This window comes from Daktulosphaira vitifoliae, unplaced genomic scaffold (genome assembly GCF_025091365.1).
Source record: "Daktulosphaira vitifoliae isolate Bord-2020 unplaced genomic scaffold, ASM2509136v1 Scaffold_2, whole genome shotgun sequence".
Classification (NCBI taxonomy): domain Eukaryota; kingdom Metazoa; phylum Arthropoda; class Insecta; order Hemiptera; family Phylloxeridae; genus Daktulosphaira; species Daktulosphaira vitifoliae.
The window spans coordinates 28,655,137-28,662,511 of record NW_026099573.1 but is presented as its reverse complement, the minus strand read 5'-3'; positions in this window follow the sequence as shown (position 1 = coordinate 28,662,511).

The following is a 7,375-nucleotide window of genomic DNA, read 5'->3' as shown; positions in this document are numbered from 1 at the left end:
TTATGTTATGAGGAGAGAAGAATCGGAAGCTGTAAGAACAGTTATAGAAATTAATGTTGAAGGAAGAAGAGGTAGAGGAAGACCAAAAAAGAGATGGAGGGATGCTATTGAATGCAATTTGAGGACAGTGGATGTGAGCGAAGAAGATGTGAGAGATCGTGTCAAGTGGAAGTTTAGGATGAGGGTGGCCGACCCCAAGTAGTTGGGATTAAGGCAAATAAAAAGAAAAAGATTAGCAAAAATTCTGGTGGCAATTGACATAATATAAATGTTGTTTAGGAATGTACAATTTAGCGTTTAGTTGGGTTTAAACAATATAGCGTCAAATCAATTACTTACTTTATCGGTTGTATCTTATTATACACTACACTTTAATGATACTATAAATAAATAAACTTACACATACACACATATGCATTTATAACATTTTGTCTAATGTAAGTATAACATGATAAAAAGTAACCGTAAAATGAAAAAAATTGGAAAATAAATTTTAGTACTCATATTAAATGTAATGTAACTCGAAAAATATTTGTTTGAATGAAAAAATACAAGATACCTTTTTTGTTTAAAATTGTTTTTTAAAGAACTTTTATACGTAACTTTTTTTTGTAAGTTAAATATTTTTTGAGAAAATTAAAAAAGCTCATATTTTTGAACTTTTGCGAGGCTGTAAAAAAAAAAGCTCAAGTCCAATCGATGAGGACTTTTAGTATGTCATTATACATATCTTAATTCAACTTTTTAAAAAATAAAAATTTGGTTGGGAATTTTTTCCGCCATTTTTTCTTTGTTGACTGGCCTAAATGTAATTATAACGAATAAATACGTGTCACCTTTAATAACTCGTTATTCTAGTAACTAAAAATCCTTGTATTCAGTTTTTAATTCCTTCACCAGACAAATAAATCATTATTTTAAATTTTTATTCGAGTAAAAAATTGATTTATAATACTTATTCCAGTCAAAATATTATTTTACTAAAAATAATTATTTGTGAAACGATTATTTATTGGTAAGTTTGGTAACAAAATTCTTCGAATGCAAATAATAATTCACTAAAATCATACATAAACATTACATAGAAAATTTTATATTAGACCACAACATATTACTTTGGAAAATATTTCATATAATAAAAGGAATATGTCTTGAATCTTGTTTACCAGTGAGGCGTCGTCGTTTCGTGTTGATTAGTAATTACTCAAATTATAATGTCAATAAAAAAATACTTCGTGTGAACATAGAAGACATAAATAAAGTTTAAAATGGAATTGTATTTCAACATTTTTACTTTGTATTACAAGGAAAATAAAAGTCATTGTAACGTGGCACAGAAGTTAATTTCACGGGCCCGTGCAGAGATACCAGTCAACTGGCTGCTGGTCTCCACCACTAACATAGCGACATATATGATTTACAATGTGGCTAACATTAGCCGACAAGTTGTTTGTCATCGAGAATTGGAAATCATAAATAAACTGGACAAAAAAAAAAACCAAATATAATAGCAGTCTAACAGGAAGTCATTTTTTTTTTTTCATAGCTTTTATTACATAAATATTATTATAGCTCGATAATTACACAAAAATTAGTTAATAAAGTATTAATAAGTGTTATGAATTACAAAAAGAAAAATATGTTAATTAATATAACGAAGAGTAAAGTATGTATATTAAAAAATGGTGGTTAAATAGAACACCTAGATCTCAATATGAAAGAAATAATGGCAATTATCACAGTAATAAATAGAGAATTTAATAACACAGAGGAAACACAGACACTTGAAATCTTATTTGATTCTAAGAATTTTATAAGCAAGTATCTACTAGATGCCAAAAAGGAGCAGTTAAAATAGCCCAGCACAGAGGGGTCGCGGCAAAGTGATGACGTGACATAGTTGGGTCTAGTATAATAATATCTGACAGTAATTAAAATCACTATCATAAAAAACGCTTCGATGCAAATCTTTAGATAGTGTTTAATTTTAAAAAATTGGTGGATTATTCCAAAAAATACGTGATCTGCTATTTCTTTATTTATATCTTAATTAAGATAAATTATGTCGAATGAAAGAAAAATATAAATATTATTTTTCAAAAAAAAAATGGTATTGATCCATACACTTTTCAATAAGTTAAAGCATTATAAAGTTAAATCGAAGCTAAAAAAATGTGAAAAATAAAATCCAGAATTTTCACACAAAAATAGCATTCGGTAACTTTTTTCACCATAAAGACAAAATAAAGTCCGAAATTTTTTTTTTTTCATGATAAAGTATATTACATTAACTCTAATTTAAGATATATATAAAAGTGTCAGACTTTCTGGAACACATTCAAAAGTTAAGTTAAAAAAGTTAATTTTTTGTGAAAAATTTGTCATTTTAAATCTCTCTCTGTGGGCAGATAAAGGGTCAGATTTATAAAAAAATATACCACATGAAAGGTAAAGACATCATGCATCTATAAAAAAATGTATATTGATTTGGTTATTTTTAAAAAAGTTATGACAGTTTTAAGTAAAAAAAAAATGTCAAAAATTAGCAATTTTTAAATTTGTAATTTTTTTGGAGATTTCCACCATTTACGGGGAACGAGGGAAATTTTTTCAATTTTTGAGGGTAATTTCTTCGACTAGATATGATTTGTGATGTTTTGACGTATCGTTGAAAAAAATCGGTTCGATGAGAGCTGAGAAAAAGTGGTACCAGACACAAAAAAAAAAAATAATAAATAAAAAAAACACATCATAGTAAAATTAATACCTTCTCAGCTTCGCATCGAAGCTAAAATATTGGGGGAAGTTAAATGTCATTATTTTCATAAAATGTTCGGAACCATGTCTATAAAATTTTAAGTAATAATAATTTTTATAGAAAAAAAATCAGTAATTAAACATTTAAATTGAGACTGCGAGCTGGAAAACATACAAATATAATTAAATTACATAATTTTTAATTATATAAAAGTTTTAACTTTTTGATAAAAAATAAAATAGTTGTAATCTATCATAAAAAAAAGTATTATTTGGAAATTATAGTTATATATAATTATAATTTTCTGTTAAATAATCAATCAAACGATACCTATTCATTTTTATTGTTCATGTTTAGACCCACGCATATAATACTTATATTATAGATATATTTTAAACCTTTACGCACAACAAATAACGTAATAATTTGATTGTTGTGACTTTTGCAATTCAAAAATAATATTTATTTTAGCTTCGTTGCGAATCTGGGAAACTATTAATATTACTATGATGTGTTTTTTTTATTTATGTCTGTCGCCACTTTTTCACAGATCTCATTTGACCGATTTTTTTTAACGATACGATAAAACATCACAAATCGCATCTTGAAGACATTTCTCTTAAAAATTTTAAAAAATTCTCTCGTTGCCTTTGACTGGAGGAAACTTCAAAAAAATAATTTGATTATAAAAATCAGTAATTTTCGACTCTTTTTATACTCTTATCTTAAACTACCATAACTTTTTTAAAAGTGAACAAAATAATTTTTTTTTTATAAAATTAGCATTTTTCTTTCATTTGGTATAATTTTTTTGAAAATCTGACCTTATTTTTTTTAGTTTTTTGATTAAGTTTAGACAATATTTTTCGATTTGAACGTTATAATTAGTACTTTATTCTTACCTTTTTTTTTGTCCTGTTTAAAATATCTCATAATTAAAATTGATTATTTTAGTTACTTACTTAACGTTACTTTATCGATTTGCATTTTGAGGAGAATTTTCTCATAGAAATTATTTAATTATTATTAGCCATTTAGAAATATATTTATTAATTACCTTTTATTATAAAATAATATAATTTTCCCGACCATTAATTTTATTGTGTGATGTTGAGTTATAATATCATAACATGGGTAGGTATATTTTTATTATACTTTAAATTTTACTTACTTGGATTAAATATTTATATAATTTTTTAACTGTTCAAAATACTTTCTAAAGAATGTGACGATGTAGTATTGTATTAATATTTATGATAATAATGGCGGTTTAAATTAGCTACTAAAATAAGAAGAAAAAGGAATGGTGATGGAAATAACCACCTAGTTTTTGTGGTTGAACTGAAGCGGGTTTTTAGTTTATTGTCAAGCCGACCCCACACTATTATTATTATATAGGTACGCATAGTCCACCAGTATAAGAGTAAAACCTTAATATCCTTTGTGGTTCGCCGATAGCAGTATTAACAGTTTCACACTGATTCCTAATCAATTGTGCGTTATTGATTGTTATTGTGTGTGTGTGCGGCTTTGGCGAAGATATTTTCATGTGCCAACACAATAAAATATAGGTATAATATAATAATATGATCATATTTATACCTTAGGCATGTCTGCGACCATCACCACCAATACTGCCGCTTGGTTGAGTCGTCCAAGTCGCAAAAAAAATACACTGTTTTCTTGGCGTGTAAGATTTTTTTCAATTACCCCCATATGGGTCTTCACTAAACGCCTTTTTGTACCACAAGTATATATATATATATATATTGTATAATATGACCTAAAGATAAAATTGAAGGTGCGACACTTAAATCAGCTAAACATAATTACAGTATATGTGCTCCCGCGATTTACACTAAATCTTTAAAAATTCTGTGCTGCGGTTTGTATTGTATGACCTTTTTGACAAATGATTTCCGGAATTCATCTCCATTTCTACCTAAAATGATTGGGTTTCAGTTGGTATTGTATAATGCTCTGCATGGTAGTATAAAAAATTCATCGTCACCTTTATAACACATGGTGAAACCATGAAGAGGTAAGAAATTCCACTTGAGATGGTTCTGTATCTTCTTGGCCGTTACATATACAATTATTAACAACAGAAAACGTGACGGGACTTGAAAATGTTGTGTATATATTCAGTGCTTTAGTATGTCAGTTTCTAAAATATTAAATATAATTTTACATTACATATTTGTTTCATTTAGTAGATAACATTATCAAATAGATCATTATTAAGTTCGCCTTTTCTATAGAATAGGCTCTAAAATAAAAACATAAATAGAAGATTTAAGAAATTGATTATTGTTTAATATTAATTCACTTCTTATTTTTCCTCACTTTTATACCAACTACTTAGGGTCGGCAATCCTTATCCTAAAATTACACTTGAATTGTAATACTAACTATCTGTTTTTTTAAATAAAGTCATACTTTAATTTGATGGATTATTTTTAAAAAATTTTCCATTTATAGATAAAAGATAATAATTTTATTATTATTTATTATAACTAATATATTTCATTTTTACATTTTTTTGTATCTCTTAATTCAAATCTGGCACTATTTTTTTTTAATTTTCTAGTAGAATTAAGGAATTTATTACCAGATAATCCATCTGCAGCTGAAATTTGCTAAATAATCTTTTGTACAACTTCATTTAACAAATGACACCCTAACTTAAGAACTAATTCTTAAATTTTCATTGGTTAATAAAAAATATATTTTAAGTGGCATATGTAATTTTAATAATTTGTGAAAACGAAAAAATTACAAATATGAAATGTTCATATACTATGTAAACCATACATTAATGATTTTTATATTTCACGAAAGCAAAAAATAGTGTATATTAATACTTTTTATTTTCGTTATATATTGCCAATTTTGAATTTTAATATTGATAATTTTTTTAGTAGAAAAAAATATTATTTAAGCTCGGAATGATATTTAAAAATGGGCAAACATCTATTGTTAAAGTCCTACCTTGTACTTGTACATCACACATGATTATTGTATGAAATATGGTGATTTTTTAACATTAATTTTTCTAAAATTGTCCTGTTTATATTAATTTGTATTATCGACGAACCATTTACAGGTAACAATTATTTGATTTACTGAGTAAAAAATAGGATGGTAATGTCATTAACTATTAATTTAATCAAAACTTTTTTAGTAAGTTTGTAATGGATACACAATTTTGTTTTAAGCGAGTCGCTTAATATAACGAAAATTAAGTTATAAAATGGAAATTCAAACTACTGTTTAAATGATTGTGGTTATTTTGCAATAATGCGATACATAAATTTGAAATTTGCGTCTCAAATCCATATAATTTATTATTAAGATAAACGTATTTTGTGTAGTTAACATTGATTATTATTGTCCAACAAAATAAGATGAGTAGCTATTAAAACTGAAAGAAAATGGAACGAAACCAATTTATGCATAATGCAATTACAAGGGTAAGAAATTTTTAAACTGCCGAGTCACAATCATTTCAAGCAGATAAAATATTAACTTAGCAATAGATTTTATTTAAATAGCATTCAGCAGAGTACGAATTTTATTGAATCCTTGTGTAATAGAGATACAAGGTATTATATGCTATTACTTTTGTTGTCTGAAAGTGTTTTAACATTAATCGTATGTTTTATATACGCTGGGTTGGAAAAGCGACATAAATGATACTAAACCAGTTTGAACATCTGTAATTTATTTTGAGTTCCTAAGTTACTATTAATATTAATAACTATAAGAAAAAATTATGTTTATTGAACAATATAGATACATAAACTAACGCAGACATATCAATACTTAACTATTCAGATCATTTCCTATACTAAATTAATGTACATTAATTAATCATAAAGCTTATATTAATAATAAATACTTTTAAGCTGAGTTACTTAATTACAGGACATGTGTAAGAGTGTAATTTAGGGATTATATGGAGTTATTTGTTTTCTTCAGAACAAAAATATTACACGATGAAGAATAAGTATTTTATCATAACATGGTGGGGGTAATAAATATTATCCTTATATGTACCACAGATCATAACTTCAATTAAAACACTGGACTTGTACAATAATGTACATTTTACATTCATACGAGTATAATATTGAAAATACATAATAGGAAATTTAATATTTAGGAAAAAGTACAGTAAAATCTCGTTAATCTTTACCTCATTATATACAATTATAAAGAGACAAAATTGTATTGAAAAATCAATCCCCCAAATAAAACCAAAGTGTTCAATAACGTCGGTCACTTGGGTACTGTCAAGTATACAATCCAAAAGAATTCTGTATTGTCATAATTGTACATAATAAGGTTCTCGGATTAACAAAGTTTCAAAACATTTTTTCATTTTCCCTTCTAAACAATTAATATATTAATATTAATTTAATATTAATCATTTTTATCATGAGAGCATAAACACATCCATATCTCCCACCATAATTATATGAGTGAATGGTAAAAGAAGAGTATCCGTAAGCAATTACTTATTCACTTTATCTAATTCTTAAAAAGTCTCTTACATATATCAAAAATAATATTATATTACTGATTATCATTAGTCAAAATATTTCTGAACTGTCA